Below are 16,576 nucleotides of genomic sequence, written 5' to 3' on the forward strand. Positions count from 1 at the left end.
TGGCTCAGAGGTCAGGCAGAGGTCAGCAGCCTGTGGCGGAGGGAAGGATGGAAATTATTCTTCCACGCTGACAGTCAGCCAACATGGCATCATAAGCTTTACATTGTGCGACACTCACACCTGTCATGTAAACTCTGTCGGACGGATTAATGGTGGCGCGCAGACGCTTTTAGGTCAAAATGAAAATGTTTTCCTAAAGAAAAATAACAGCTTGTTCCAAAATCCTGTAAACTTCTAACACTGACATATATTTTAATTTCCTTTATGTCGACGTTGGGAAAACAGTTGACTTTAGTTTTACTTCCTGCTGTTGCCAGCTGGTTGTTTAAAAGGAATCCGAAAGAAACTTTGGATTTGTCGGGTTTCTCCATTTAAACTCTGTAAGGTCTTCACCGTTATCGAAATAAAATTTTATTGAATTGAATTGAATTATATTGGTTCATGCACAAGATACAGAGCAATGTTAATATCTATTTGGACTCCCAATGAATGTAAGTCCAATATTTGCTTTCATATTAGTTCTGTTTTGGTCTTCACCAACTCCACAAAAAATATGTGTCTCTCTAGGTACTATGTTCAACTCTGCCTGCTGTTTGGCGCTGAGCAAGTAGTTTACAGTTAGTTTTTTTAGAATGTTTTTTTAAACAGCTGCTTCCTGAGGTTAGCGGTGAGAATGAACCAAAATAGTAGCATCAACATATAATTGCAGGACCCTCTGTAACATAGTTGACAGCTATCATAGTTGACATTCTTGCTGTTTTCAGACCTATAACCAAACAACACATGGTGTTTTTACAGAAAGATTCTTCTGAAATATTATTTATACAATTGAGTAAAATTGACTTTAAAAGTTATTTATAAAGATATTGTAGTAAACCTGTTGACGTGCCATAAATCCACACTTGACTCACACACTACTTTATATTAAATAACTCAGAAAGCCTTGGAGTCTTGCCAGTCTTTTCTTCAGGAGGAAATGACATCATGTGGAGCAGGTCATGTGATCTGGAATTAACACACTTCCTTGAGAGGTGTTTTTGTAATGGGGAACTTAGTTGAAAGTGATTTCTCAGACACGGATACAATTTGTTATTTTCCATATAAAATCTGAAATATTGCCCAAAACGAAATATCTTTCATGATTATCTCAACTTAATAAAAAGAACACAATCAAAACTTTTTTTGAATAAGCTCATTTTATTATTGCTGAGCTAATTAGAAGGTGGTCGTTATTAAATTCGGACGGTTATTTAGCTGACATTTCAGTGATATCCAGTCATTTTTTTTTATTAATAACTGATTGTTTCCATAATAAATAATTATGGGATTTGTAAAGACATGATCATAATGAATATAAAACATTATTTCTTTTACTTTTAATAAAAATGTATGCAAGATATATTCCACTGACTTCAAAAGTTCCTCAGTTATAGATTGACCCAGTAAAGCTTCAGCCATGATACCAAAATAATGAGCTAAAATATGCTAAAACATAGAGATCTGGAGATAATTCCCACTGCAAATGCCAGCGCTCTATTGTAAATATAACATATTGATTATTGCTCAAGTAAATAAAAGCTACTAGTGGTCATACTTGAGTTGGAGCAAATTCTCAGGTGTTTTTGCTGAATTGTTTGCACCCAGAAACCAGAAGAGGCAGAGCAGAGTGGCATGTGCCTCCTGCAACAGAGTCACCCCGGTGCATTATTCAGCCTGGCATTCACCCTGAACTGTGGGGAGCCACAGATGTCAGACATGGCTAACCAGCTATTGTAAAGAGCAGGCACGGACACCAGACCTGCCAAGACTGGTCAGACTTAAGAGCGAGCCGCATTTTCTATACAGGCATTAAAAAAAAGAAGGAAAGAGGGGGTGAAAAACAAAGTGAGAAATGACTGACAGCCTTTCAGACGGGGGTCAAATAGCGTTTAATTCTCAAGATTTGCATTGTATTTCGCAAAATTCGTCATGTAATGGTCCTTGTGTATTTCTTCATGTGACGTAAATCCAGGTGTTGTTGGCTAATAAATAAGCGTATTTATCGTGCAGCCAGAAGACGCCACACTTGCAATGCAGGAAGCAAGACAGAAAGTGAGGATTTATAAGCAAACTACAAGCTGCAGGATTTATTTGTCCTTTTAGCCTATCCACAATGTGCTTATAAAACCTCCCCCCTGCAACAATTAGGGGGCATAGATCACATTCTTAGCTTTGCAGAGGCCGAATAACACCATAAGGCTTTGGGACATCTCATTCGCATTGGGAACGGTCTGGAAGATGCTTTACTAGATGGATTTATATGTGGCCTGCGCTGCTTTCCAGTGATTGAACGTCTGTGTGCATGTGTTGCGCTGACTCTGTGTGGATCTGTCAGGGGACTCATAAGGCAGGTTTGAATTAGGCATGAGATAGAAGGAGGACGTGTGTGTGTTTGTCCGCGGGTACATGTGTGACTTGGAGTACTTTATGGTGAAAGAGCGTGTAAATAGTGACCGGAGACAGATGTGGTCTCATCCCTGAAAGGCTGAGGATAAAAAATTATTAGGGCAAGACCTCAGGATCAGGGCAGAGCAGGACATTTCTCAAGATAACATACTTCCCGCATGTTATAAGGAGGAAAAGGAGGCGACGCATATAGATGGCACATATACGAAAACACAAATACGCAGATGCTTCTTTCTCTGTTTGATGCCACTGCTGGCTGATAGTATCCGGTTGCACAAAGTGAAAGGAAATCTGTGAAAAGTTCACCCAATCTTTTTCATCTGTGCAGCTTGCAGCTTTACCTAAGAGGTTAGCTGTAGCTCTAAACACCACAAAGACCATAAAACATGAGCTGGAGAGTTGTGGGAGACATAAAAGCAGTTCCTTTTATTGTAATATTGATTTACAAACCGCAAGTTAAAACACCTCCCGGTCATGGGTCATTACTCCCAACCCCTAACGAATTGAGCTGGGTGCTGAACTAGAGCCAGTGCACATGAGGCGCTGGAGGCTTTTTGGAGCCACATGCACAGGTTTTAGGTGTCCTGGTGTCTAGACGGTTACAGCATGAGAGCATGAGCAAGAGACTAAAGAAAGACATTATAGAGGCATTTAAAATAGCGAACCAGAGCAAAAATGTCTTCATAGTAATTGCTACTAACCATGCAGTGCCTTCTAACTTTTGAAATGCGCAATTATAACCATGCAAATTATAGCTAAAGTGATATTTCATTTCTTTTCAAGATTATCGTTCTTATTTTCTTAGTTGTTTTATAATAACATCCAGTGCAGAGAGCACTGGATTAGCTTTAAAAATCTTCCACCTCCTGATATGTGTGTTCACTGTTGCCATCCAGGCACTTTTTTTTTTTTTTTACAAGCTCATATTGATTAACACAATTAGACAGCAATTAAACAAAATTATTGTCAATGTTTTGACCTCACAACACAGTGTTGTGACAGCCGGGACTACAACAGGGAGAAATTATGATAATTAACTTGTTTCAGTCGGTTACTGTTTTGGTGGCGTTAATGTCAGAATTAAAAGGTAAATGTTGTCAGAGACAGCAGCCCTGAGATACAGTAACTATGTTTACAGACAATATCGCAATGTATTTATAGGAATATAACATTTTACTTGTCGAGAACAGATTGGTACTAAGACACACAAATCGAATCATGCGTTTATGAAACAGGTTTTAAATGCAGCGATCAAGAAGGTGGAGGATAGCTCATTAAAATTCCACATTCTATAAAATGATAGTGGTTAAACTTTATGTCCCTTTTATCAGCACTATATAAACATTTAATAAATTGTTTACAACACGCTAAAATGTAACCTGTAAGCTATTTTATTTCCCACTTATGGGTGCCTGCAGGAGGAAATACAGTTATTAAAAAACGCGCTAGATTTACTTTATATTGCGTAATAAAGCTTTCACTAAATATTTACATATTGCCTATGAATGCTAAATAGAGGAACTTAAAGTCAACTGTTGGTGGAACATTATCAAGCAGCCCTTGTTGAGACTCACTGTTATGCTGCAAAATTGCTGTGCAGTAATTTAAACAGCGTTGTTGTATTTAAATAATGCAAATATCAAGTGCATCAAGTGCATATCACTGCACTTTAGGATCTCTGTCTCATTATTTGTGACATTGTGACTATTCTTGCTAATTTTGTATTTTTTTGATTTGTCCTCTTTATAATGTTTTATTGTGACTGCACAGCCTTGAGAACAGCCAATTTGTATTTCCCTGCACATACTGTATGAGAATCTGACACATAAAAAGTCTTGAATCTATAGCTAATCAATACATAAACTACCAAAAGTGGTTCATGTGTTTTTTTTAAATAATAAATAGAGTAACATTATTTATTAATTACTTAATTTGTATGCTGGATAACCAGATGACTGCAGTAGGTGGAGGCTAAAATAAAATTTAACAAAAAAGAAGAAAGAAACCAAATCATGGCGCATTTTACGAGCAAAATTGAAATTTGAAACATCCTGCATATTTCATTGTGGGAACTTGAATGAACTTAAGAGATCAAAGGCTAATGCCTTTATTGTCATTGCACAAGTACAAAAAAATTGGGTGGTATCTAAATGGATGAAATACGAGAATAGTGCAAAGAATGTTTTTATACAGAATAAGACAATAGCGCAGTGCAAAGTGTATATTTTCAAGAATAAAATAATTATTCGGGTGCTCTGTGCTGCACCTCAAACATAATATTATACAAGATTTGTGCCGGTAAACAATTATTTTTGCACATGATTGTTATATTATTGTGCTTTTTCCATCAAATTAATGCACACAGCACTTTTTATATTGGCCAATGTGATCAAAGTTGAGAGCTGAGTGCGTGGCAGCTTTGGGATAAGAACTGACAAAATAAAATAATCTACGTAAATTTATAAAGTGTGGTTGGGGGTTTATATGCTGTATGGAGGGACAAAAGTTTTCCTAAAGTATTGGCTACAGCCTTGGAAACAATAATTGCAGCATTTATTTAATTAAACCTCATTTGCAGAACACCATTAAGATATCACTTTGAAACATCTTGAAAACAAATATCTTGAAAACTAAGCTTTCGCTGTAGTGTTCTACATCTCAGCAGACAGTTTAATCATGCAGCATGTGTAGCAGCAAATATGGCTCCCATTTACATTTTAATTCACCTTTTTGGTAAATGCTTCCACATGAGACTCCACTCTTGGAGGAAAGTAATGTTCTTCATTATCGGCTATTACTATTTGTTTCGCAGGCTTCCACACATGTAAATATGCTATTTTCCAGTCTTTATTTATAGGCGGCTAACACAGCAATAGCAAAAAACAACAACAAATCCCGCCGCCTTTTTCCATATCCGATGCAAATCTCTCGAGTAACACCCCCTTCGATGCTTTGTTTTTTCTGCGGTAACAGAACATTTACATATCACAAGCTCACTAACCTTTTGTTCATCCCTTAGCATTGACTTGTCACTGGGCTGATTTACTGGTCCAGCCATTTTTCAGAGCAGGCCCAGTGGCTGCAACGCTCTCCCTGTTGCAAATGAATATTTACATGGCCGTTAACAGGTGGCGAGTAGTTTAATGGTGGTAATTGCTCTGTGGCGCGTGTAGAAGGAGAGGAGGTGTAAGACTTGTGTTGCTCGAGGCTGTCCCACTCCTGTGATGATGCATCCCACAGGACACGTGTCCATGTGTGTGTGTGCGGCATATTTGGTAGGTCCAAAGGGAAAAACAGCTCTGATATGATGCAACGACACATGTTTCAGTGTCAACACTTACATTGAAATGTGTTGGTGTTTTTCCTCACCAGTGATGATGGTTTGTTTTAGCACTGATTTACATTTGTGCTGGCGTGCAGTGTGATAAATACTGTGTTTTTTCTTATTTTTTTGCTTTGTGTATGTAAAAACCACCAGTGTTTCATAGTTTGGAAAGGCCATCTGCACCAAAGACCTTTTAAAAATGATCTTCATCTTCCTCATTAAACCTCAAGACTCGTATACAAGAAGCAAAAGTGCAGATCTGAAGAATAAACCAAATGCACTAAACAGCTTATAAAGACATATTGCCCCTGTCTGCAGCTTAAGAGAATAGATTTGTTAAGAGTGCATTTATCTCACAGCAAACAAAAGTTGTTTTTTCTACTCAGTGCTTGGTTTTATTGTCTGTCTGACAGCCATGCAAATGCTAAAGCGCTGGAATGTTCCACAGACCCGAGCAGATGGACGCGAAAAGCCCCTCCCTTTCACTCTCAATTAAGATGACATCACCACATATGGTCGCAGTGATTGATCTGTCGTTAGAGAGCGACGGCTGGCTGAGTGCAGCGAATGGGGAAGGGATATGCACAGAGCAGAGGCAAAGTGCCGCGGTAATGTTTTCCATGGCGAGAAGCATACAGTCAAAAGGATGAACGTGTCAATGGCCAGGCTGCTTTTTAAATTGATTGCCTTTGTGTGTTATGTGGAGAAAGAAAGGAAGTGAGACCAACATAGATGTCCTTTAATCCTCTTTATTTTCTCCCCATATTTCAGTTTAGCCTCATCTATGTTTCCTTCCCACAAAATGCTTGCACGCTTTTATGGTACATTTGTTTTTATTTTTCAAAACATGCATAACTTAGTTTAAGATCAAAAGGAAAGATCACCGCCAACATGCATTCTGCAATAAATGTGCAGCTTTATTATTTAAAGGTAATTACTTAATTAAATGCTAGACATAAGTATGGTTATGGTTTCTAATTTGTGCCATAAATTCATAAAAATAACTGCAGTTTTGTCTCCAAACATGACCTGGAAATGCAAGATTTATGCATGCTTTAGATTTATTGCACATCAAATTGGTGCAAATTATTAAATACAGTATTGTTTGCACCTGTACTACTTTTAGTCGTCATTCAGAAGTTGCTGATTTTCCCACCAACTTGAGCCTGAAGGGATTTATCTCCATTTAAAAAGTCAAACATTGCAACTGCTCTAACTGTCAGCTAAAACAGATGCAAATGCTCTATCACAGAGAGGGAGGAGAGAAAGATGATGATGATGTTGGAAAGAAAGCAATAGGATGGATATGCAGCTCCAGAGACAGAACACAAGCTGGGAGCTTGTCTTGTCCTGCTGTGTGTCTGGCAGATTGCTATGGAGCCTGTCATTGCGGCCAGCAGGGTGTTCAGCCACTACATGGCGTTCAGCAGGGGAGCTGAATAAATCACTGGAACACACACAGTCCAGCTTACAGTTTGCCTTACAAAGCTAACACTGGCCTCCAGTCACATCTCTACTTTGTTTGTACGGCTACGGTGTCAGCATTATTCTGCCTTTTAACTGATGTTGCCCAGAGGTGAGCAAACAGAAAGTTTTAAGTAGAACCTAAAAACAAATGGCATATAATCTGGGATGTTTAATAACCTTATGCAATAAAAAGAAACTAGATAGGTACATATTTTTGATTAAAAAAAAAAAGATCAAATGAAAATATTTACCACTCAAATTTGTCCATGATTTTTTTTCTTACATTGTCACAGCAAATATGAGGCTATTCTAACCACGACCTTCTCATAACACCTCAAAGTGATGAATAAAATAAAAATTTTGGAGATAATTATAGATCTCATAGTTAAACTTTGACTGCAGCACTGCAGAGGAAGATTAGATCAGCTGTTGGATAAAACTCCTTTTAGGGCTTTAAGGATTTGGAGATCTACACAAATCATATCTTTGTGTGATAATAAAAACCACGGCAAACTCAGTATTTATGTCTTTGTCATGAAGCACTTGACATAGGTGCTTTAAAATCACTAACCTGTGAAACAACAATGTTCCACCTCATAAAAACTAAACTGTCCTTCACATATAAGTGTCACATGTGTCTTTCAGTAGCCTGGCTGCACCTCGCTATCATTCTGCTATAGCGGGGAAGCTGCCCTGGTTAGTTTGTATTTCTTTAAATCCATCATTTGTACTGGGCGAAGCTAACCGAAGTCTGCAGCAACGGCGTCATCTCAACAGTGTCAGAGCTGCCTCACTGCTCAATCCAAATTCCTGGCAACAACGAAACCAAAAACAATTCAGTTGGTTTCATGTTTCTTGTAGCAAAGGAGATTTGGAGAACAGTAACACATAAATAGCTGAAGAGGAGCAGAAAGCCACGAGAAGTGTGGCTCACGGCAGCTCTACAGCTAGTGAATCAGAATAGTACTTTGGGGTTAATGCATAGCTGATATTAACTTTACTATGTAAGCATTTGACCCAACAAAATTCAATGAAAACACACAAAAAAAAATCCAGCACATCCGAATGTTGTGTGTCTATCCCAGCTGACTTGGGGCGAAGGCAGGAGACACTCTGGACAGGTCACCAGTCTGTCGCAGGGCTACATATACAGACAGTCACACTGACATTCACACCTACGGGCAATTTAGAGTAATCAATTAACCTCAGCATATTTTTGGACTGTGGGAGGAAGCCGGAGTACCCAAAGAAAACCCACGCATGCACAGGGAGAACATGCAAACTCCATGCAGAAAGATCCCGGGAAAGCTGGGACGCAAACCGGGCATCTTCTAGCTGCAAGGCGAAAGTGCTAACCACCACGCCACTGTGCAGCCATTATTATAAATAGTCAGAGTTATTGTGTAGATTACTTTTACCAGACTGTGATTCTGCTTCCAGAAAAAGTTGTTGCACTTCCTTGAAAGCATTCTCATATTTATTAATACAATGGCATCTATCACGTTGGATGGTTTCTGAAGATTTTATGTGTTGAAAATGTCTACCATAAAACCATAAAACTATGTCAAGTCAGCTCAGCCTTTAGATGCTAAATGCTACATGCATAAAAATACTTAACAAGTCTTGTTTGGAAGGAGCCAGAACTGTGTGGTCCGTAGTTCACACGCTCCGCTTCATAGACAGACTTTGAGATGTCAGTGTCACCTCGTTTTTATCCCGGAGCGCAATAAGGAAAAGTATGAAAACCCTGCAATTGGACCAGAAAATAACAGACTGTGTTCCTGGAAAGAGAGGCTCATTGGTTTGGACTCAGGAACGGCTGTGATGAGGAAGAAGACAAGCATGTATTTACATGAGACACCCACACAGGCCTCCATAATCAATCTTGCAATCTCTCAGGGTGCAGTCTCAGCCAAGAATCGGCGTGTGGGATGGAACTCACGGTAAACAGCATGAATCTATGCCAGCTGTCTTTAAAAAAAAAAAAGAAAGAATCGTTGTTTATCCACAGAACTGCGATTCTTTTTCTGCAATGTCATACTGAACATGAATGTTTTTCACACGCTGGCGTTGTGTGAAATATGTTTGCCATCTAATCTGCAGTCATATGGAGAGATTTTCAGTTTCATCTCAGTGTCCACAGAGTGTAATGTTTAACCCTTAGCTAGAGGAGAAGCAGATGAATACAGATTCCACCCAAAAAGTCTGTAACAACTAGTAATATTAACTTAGTTGTATTTATACTTTTCTCTCTTGTTTCAATAGAGCATCCAGGAAGATTTCTTTACTCTGAGGAGAACTTAAGCAATCACTGAGCCCAGCTGTTGTTTGCCAGGAAATAGCTCCAGTGTGAAAGTTGCTTTTTCCTGAAACGCACCCATTTTCAAACACAAAAATAGATGTATAATGTGAGAAAAATGTACGTTTGGACCATCTGAGATGAAGTAATTTATAGTTCGATTGCTCAACTTTGTTTTTTTTCTGAACTGAATGGTCACATGCAAAGAGGAGGCAAAAATATTACCATCACTGAGAGGGCCAAGAATCAATAAACTGTACAAATGAGGATAAAGGAGCACACTTTTGGTCATTCTCTCCTTAAAGGCATTGATGATGTGTCACTTTTCTACACAGAAAAAGTCAGAGAAGGAGATCTCTTCAAACCTTCAGCTGTCCAGTGCATATACAAATCAATTCTTATCAATGAATTTTCAGAATAAACTGACTGTACTGAATCACTGCTGTCACTGATCAAATCAATAACTTGTAGCAGTAAAAGTCTGCTCACTGTTGTGTGAGAGAACTGACATTAGTTTAGCTGTGAGTCATAGCTCCTGGACAATTCTGTACTCGTATGAAGCTGATATTATCTAATTTATGAGAAGAAACCAAAATCCAAAATTATATTCAAGAGTGGTCTTTAACATCTGAAGTTATACCGTAGCTGCAACAGTGTTTGGTAGCAACACCAAAGTTGATAAAATACAGTGCTTAAAAGACGTTTGACAGTTTAGCACCTAGAGAAATGACAAGATCAGTCTGTCCATTAAATTTAAAGCTATAGTTTGTTAGCTTAGAACAAAGACTATGACATGAAGGTCTGGTTTTCTGTAGTTTGACTTACCAGATGCTATTTACCTCCATTTTTTCGTTGCTTTGTAAGATTGCCTTCTCTTTCCCTTCTTCCCACTGTTTGCATGTTACCATTTTCAAAATCCTGTTACTACAGGAAACAACAAGAACAGCTTCCTAGCAGCAACCTCCATTGAAAAATTCAAGTTTTGCACAGGATTTGGATCATGCAGTAAGGCAGCCGTGGTAGTTCGTTTTCGGTGGATTAATCAAGTGCCGTGCCATTCAGCTAGGTGATCATTTCTCTCCATCTAATCTGATCTTTTGCTTTCTGAATTGTGACTGTTGCCCTTTCCATGTGTAGCCATGATGTCAGTCCATCTATCGTTTTCATTCTCTGTCTGCCTCTTCCCATTAATTTTTCCAGTTGTGACGATTTATTCCAGGGTCTCTTTCCTTATGATGTGTCCAAAAAATGTTACCTCCTTTTTCCTAATTTTGCTCAGTAGCGTATAATTTGTGTTTAGTATTTTTAAAACATCTTCATTAGTTATTCTGGCGGTATAAGATACATGTAGCATGCATCTGTCAAACCACATCTCTGCTGCAGTGATTTTGTTTGACATTTTATTATTTATGTTCCTAGATTCACATCCGTACATCAGAACTGGTAGGATGTAACAGCTGAGAGTCCTCGTACGGATGCTAATTGCTATTTTCTTATTTTCGGTGGATTATCTATTTTAATTGCAGTGTTCCTCTCTCGAATTTTCAAATGTTCCATCAAAACATTTCCAACTGTTGCTATTTTGAGCGAACACTGAAGCCTTCACTTAGCTCTGCCCAAGATGATTGTGATTGGTTTAAACAAATACAAACAAGCCTGGCTGGCTAAGTGAGACTAATCTTTCTGTAACAAAATCCAAATACAAGAACCTCTAAAGTTCACAGTTGTGCGGTTGCTGATTAACCCTCCAAAAGCTATTCTCTGTGTGTCACAGTTACATATTTACAAGTTTTTAAAAATAATTCCTTCCCATCTGAAAATGGCTTAGATGTAAATCTGTACGTCTACACACTGATGTGTCCCTGCTCGCTGCAGCTCCAGCACTCCAGCTCACATACGACTCCAACTACCCTATGATACGTAACATTTGAGTAATTCAGAAACACATGTTTGAACCAGAAACTGATTCTAAAGGAGAATAATGAAACAGAAAGTCCCAACCTGCAAGTTGACAGAATTGGTTCATTAGATTTGTTACATATGAAAACCCAGAAGTCTGAATCTGTGTTTTTGAGACTCTCATTTGTACTCTGCAGTTTCAGGTATACTGCTTACTACAAACTTCTTATACTGCTTATTTTGCTCATGATCTGTTGTCTGGCAAATAAAAAACACCCTATGGGTGTTTTACACTTGGTGGAAAACTATTTTTTTCAGACGGATTCTCTAAAACACATCTTGTTTTTGTAATTTCTGTAGGGACACTTAACTTAATGCTAAGCTAATTAATCATTGGTTGTAGCTTCATATTTAACAGACATGAGTGCTATCTATCTTAGCATGATGGGCAGCAAGTAGGCTAAAAGCAGAATACAGCACTTCTCAACCTGCAGTGTCAGTCTTGCAAAAAACTCAGCATAATCAAATGAGTCTTCTTGAAATGCTTGATGTTTCTTTCGTGCTGTATTTTAGCAAATGTAAAACAATTCTGAAACTTTATCCTCCAACTTTCCTCCTATTTTAGATTTTTGTACAAGGGAAATGACACTTTCTTGAAGAAAAAGCTGTGATTCTGGTGATAAATTGTTGATATCTAGCTAATATGCATGTACAAATAGCTTGTGCCAGATTTACTGCCCCTGTTGTTCCCACAGGTTTGGACACACTGGAATAAGACTGTGTGGATCAGTCTGAGCCACTGTTTGTTTACCATTTCCAGAGCCAAGGCAGCGTACAAATACTGATTTTTTTTTTTTCAGCACACCAACAGAATGAACAGCTACTAGACCACGAAGAGATATTCTCTGAATTTGACAAAAATCGTATTGGATTAGAATCACATACTTAGTCTTTAAACCTTTATCATTTGTCTTATTGCCAGTATTATTATATCTCGAAATGATTCAAAGTCACACTGAATATGTAACTGCTTCATTGCTCATTCCCATTCCTCTGAACACTTGATGTAAACATCTTTATAAATATCGCTGCCAGTGAGGAATAAAAGGGGTTCACAGACCGCTGTGGTGACACCACAAAGAAGCTATCATGCACATTCACTCGAGGATACTCATCTTAGCTGACAACAAGCAAAAACCTGAGAGAAAAAGAGGGATTAAAGGTTTGAGGCAACATATGAGAGTCAGAGAAGCTCGTGGTCATTTAAAATGGCCAGTCATGAACACTTAAGGTTGAATGGGTTCTCTGGTGCAGCCACTAAGCAGACCTCAGTGTGACTCACCAGGGATTAGCTCTGCTGCTGCAGTAATGGGCAACATGAGAGAAACATGAGTGTTCGTGTGTAAAAAGTAAAGGAAATAGACAAGTGAGTCAGAGGGCTGGGATGATGTTACTGTGTTGCTCATCGCTCTGTGTTCCTGGTGCTCACTCATATTCTCTTCAGCTCAGTTTTCTGTGTCTTTGTTGTCTCTCCCTCAACGTTTTGTCCTCTTTCTCCCCAAACTTCAGATAGTGGCAGCTCAGTCGACCAGAGTGAGCGCATGTTTTTACATAATCTCAAAGCGTGAGCAACAGATCTGTTAGTTGATACGGAGAGTCGCATGCCAAACAGTTCCACCCAGATTTATGACTTGGCACAGTCAGCAGAGCTGGCAATCCCAGTACCTGTTGCTCAATACATCCAGCATCCAAATCCTTCCTTTCCCCTTTCACAGTTGGCCAAACAGCTTTGGCAAATACTGTATGTTTACAGCTTATTTTGGCCCTTAGGTGGCAGATAGTTGATAGTACTGTGAGCTCCACTGGTAAAAAAAAATATACAAAACTGGAAGCAAATAAAAGTACAGTTAATTTAAAAAGGTTAAAAAAAAAAAAAATCATAAAACACTGGTGACCCTAAATGTTTTCAAGTTGATCAGTAAGAAGCTGTAATTAGAGCTGGTTAATACCAACAGAAATATATCAAAATGCAAATATTTAAAGTTGGCATCACATTCTCAGTTAGATCCTTTGTCCTCCTTATGGTGTTTTTTTAGTGGATATTTTCTCATTTGAACAGTCATTTTGATTATCTAAGACAATATTTTCAGTAAAAACTGCATGTAATATTTCTCTGTCTTAAGTAAAAATAAAATACTACTGTATTTGATACGTTCTGCACATTTTGTTTAATGGAAAACAACATTAAATATTTTTGAAATAGAGCTGTAGCCTCCAGGCTCCTGACTGGTTGGTTGACATGCTCCTGGCTAGGCCTGTTTCTGATGCTAACATGCCATACAAGAAGTGTTTTCATCATGCGTCATTCCTCTACATATGGGCCAGTAGGGATCTTGTCCACGTTCTCATGGGCTCAGTCGGCCGTTATCTCTCTATTAAATGGTGCTCTGTTTCCACCTCATTTTATAGTGGAGGACCTGCGATTTTGCATTTCCAGAGAGGAAGAAATTTGTATTTGTAGGTTGGAGGGTCTGTGGTGACAGAAATCAGCCAAGAGACATGAGTTCAAGTCCTACCTTTTACCATTCCTAGTATTTTTATCAACATAGTACTATTTTTTGTCTTGAGTCTCATTTTGCCTGTTGTTTCTACTCAGTTTTTCACTCTGTGTTTATTTGTGTTTTTAATCACTATTTGGTGAGGCTTGGGCACTAAAACTATTTGGTCATGTGTAGTAAAGGAACAAGATTTGGGTTAAAATGCACAGTGTTGCTACATTTACCACATGTTGCAAAGTTTCCACTATGATCTCTCCACCGCAGATTTTACAAACACTTATTCACATGACTGCAAGACATCGGCTTTGTTATCTGGATTTTTTCACCCCTTTAAAATGGCCCAAGCTTTTGAAAACTGTGGGGTCTAACTTACTTAATATTTGTATTTTCCAAATTTTCAACCTGGGCTGTGGCTTTATTTTGTTATAAGTGAAGTGCAAACTTTGCAAACAACAACCAAAATGGCTTGCTATGTTATATATGGTAGCCTAGCTCATCTGCTTTATATTCCTCAATAGTTTTTCCACTGAGATCATGAGTTAATCTTTGTTCTAATTTTTAAAAAAGCAGAAACATACAAATATATGCATATGTACAGTGATCTGCTCCAAGTGTGTTATTATTAAAGTATAAAATAACCAGGTTAGAATCATTCAAAGTGCTGCAAATACTAATTTATATGTCTATATATATTGAATTTAGGCTACCAAGGCTACATAATTAGACAATCTAGTTATCTATAGATAAGAAGCAGATTTATTTGTTTTTACCCTTGTGGAAAATTTGTAAAGATACAATTTGAGTCGAACCAGACTTTCTTTGGTTGACCACAGTCCTATAGAGAAAGGTACCTGACTGCAGTCCTGTCTTAATGATACCTATGAAACAAAACCGCACTCTCAATCACATGTTAATGGAAATGTATTTTTTTTCCCAGTTTGTGACAAATACATTTCTAGCCAACATATCTTTGCCATTTATTTTATAGCTTTACTGTCGCTCCTCTTTACCCAACCAATCATATATTAAATGTGGCAGAACTTGTCGCCCTGGTAACCCAGAAAACATAGGAGAAGCATGACACATTTGAAAACCATGGCAATTTTTTAAAACCTAATCAAACAGCAAATTGATATGAAATTCAAATCTGAGAATAATGGTTGCAAACAAGACATGAACCCTGGTTTTCTAGACTTTTACCTCCATCTGCCAACACTGAGTTTATGACCTTTTTTTAAAATTGTTTTTTATACTCTGTCCTACTAAGCCTTAGTCTTACCTTTATTTTCTCAAAATGTAAACGAAGATGCACATTACTTGTATAGGATCTTGTAAGGGAAGGTTGCTGACAGTGACTGTGCACTGCCAATCACAAATATTCACTTTAAAATCAGAGCTTTTGATCCTGTGCACTGTCGGTGCAGAAAGCAAGGTATCAAATAAAGCACTGTCTGGTAAAAGGTAGTCAATCTCAATATTGGCACTGGCTTCAACAGGTTCGATTCAGCAGTTCAGAACCAGCAATGTAAATTAGACAACTTTGTAAACCTTGACTTTTATGTTCACAATAATAAATGTGCAGTCATGCTGCAGGGTAATATACAGCTGACAACTTAAATCTACATTTTCCTTTTCCATTTCTGTAACAGTGTTTACATTGAGAATCAACAAAAGGTTCTTTTTTAGCCTGAGCCTAAGGAGTCATTTTATACTTTCTCTCTGGGCTTTGGCAGTTTTATGACCTTTGGGAATATGCCTCATTTAACATCGTTTACACAAGGAAGTAATTATTGCTCACTCAGCTGACACAGAAAAGGCCAGCTCATGAATATAGATAAAGTAAAACACTTGCAAAACTTTTCCAACCGCACCAAACATATCTTTGTGCATATTTTTTTTCTCGAAAAGTACCAGTGTTTTGTTATTTTTTCTATTTGAGCTGGAGCAGTTTGATCACTCTTGAATACATTTATGCACCAATTTCAGCAACAATTCACCCCATCCACTTTGTTTTCTCTCATAATTTTTTATGAGTAGTAGATTTTGCTATACATTAAAGTTAAATGATCAATTTGACTGCGTTTAACTTTGTTTCCTGCCATATCTATAAATAATTCTTAATTTTGATTCAAATAAAAAAAAATCACAATATATTTTCTCAGTTTGTCGAAGATTCATATGAATATGTCTGCTTATTTTTTCACTCCCACAAACATCAGCCCTCCTGTCCTGATTCCAGATGGAGCACTGCCAGACAAGAAAGGTGCTCGCTACAAACCCAGCTGTGTAAATTGTTAATTTTGAATCAGTAAACAAAAACCTGAGTCGTCTGCTGAGGCAAATATGATAATTGTTTGCGGATTATGGAGATCTGGCTGGCAACTCAGCAGAGGCTGTGAGTAAACGGGAAGAAAGCTCAGCTCAAACAAATGCAGTTACTCAGCCAGTCGAGCATGATCCGCAGGGGAATATCCAGCCTGTGGGCCCAGGAGGGTCTCTGCTGGGAAGGTTAGTTCAATTATTAAAACATGCATGAACATCTAGAAATATCTGGATTCTGTTTGAACCCTTAAGAATATCAAC

Source organism: Amphiprion ocellaris, chromosome 12 (genome assembly GCF_022539595.1).
Source record: "Amphiprion ocellaris isolate individual 3 ecotype Okinawa chromosome 12, ASM2253959v1, whole genome shotgun sequence".
Classification (NCBI taxonomy): Eukaryota; Metazoa; Chordata; class Actinopteri; family Pomacentridae; genus Amphiprion; species Amphiprion ocellaris.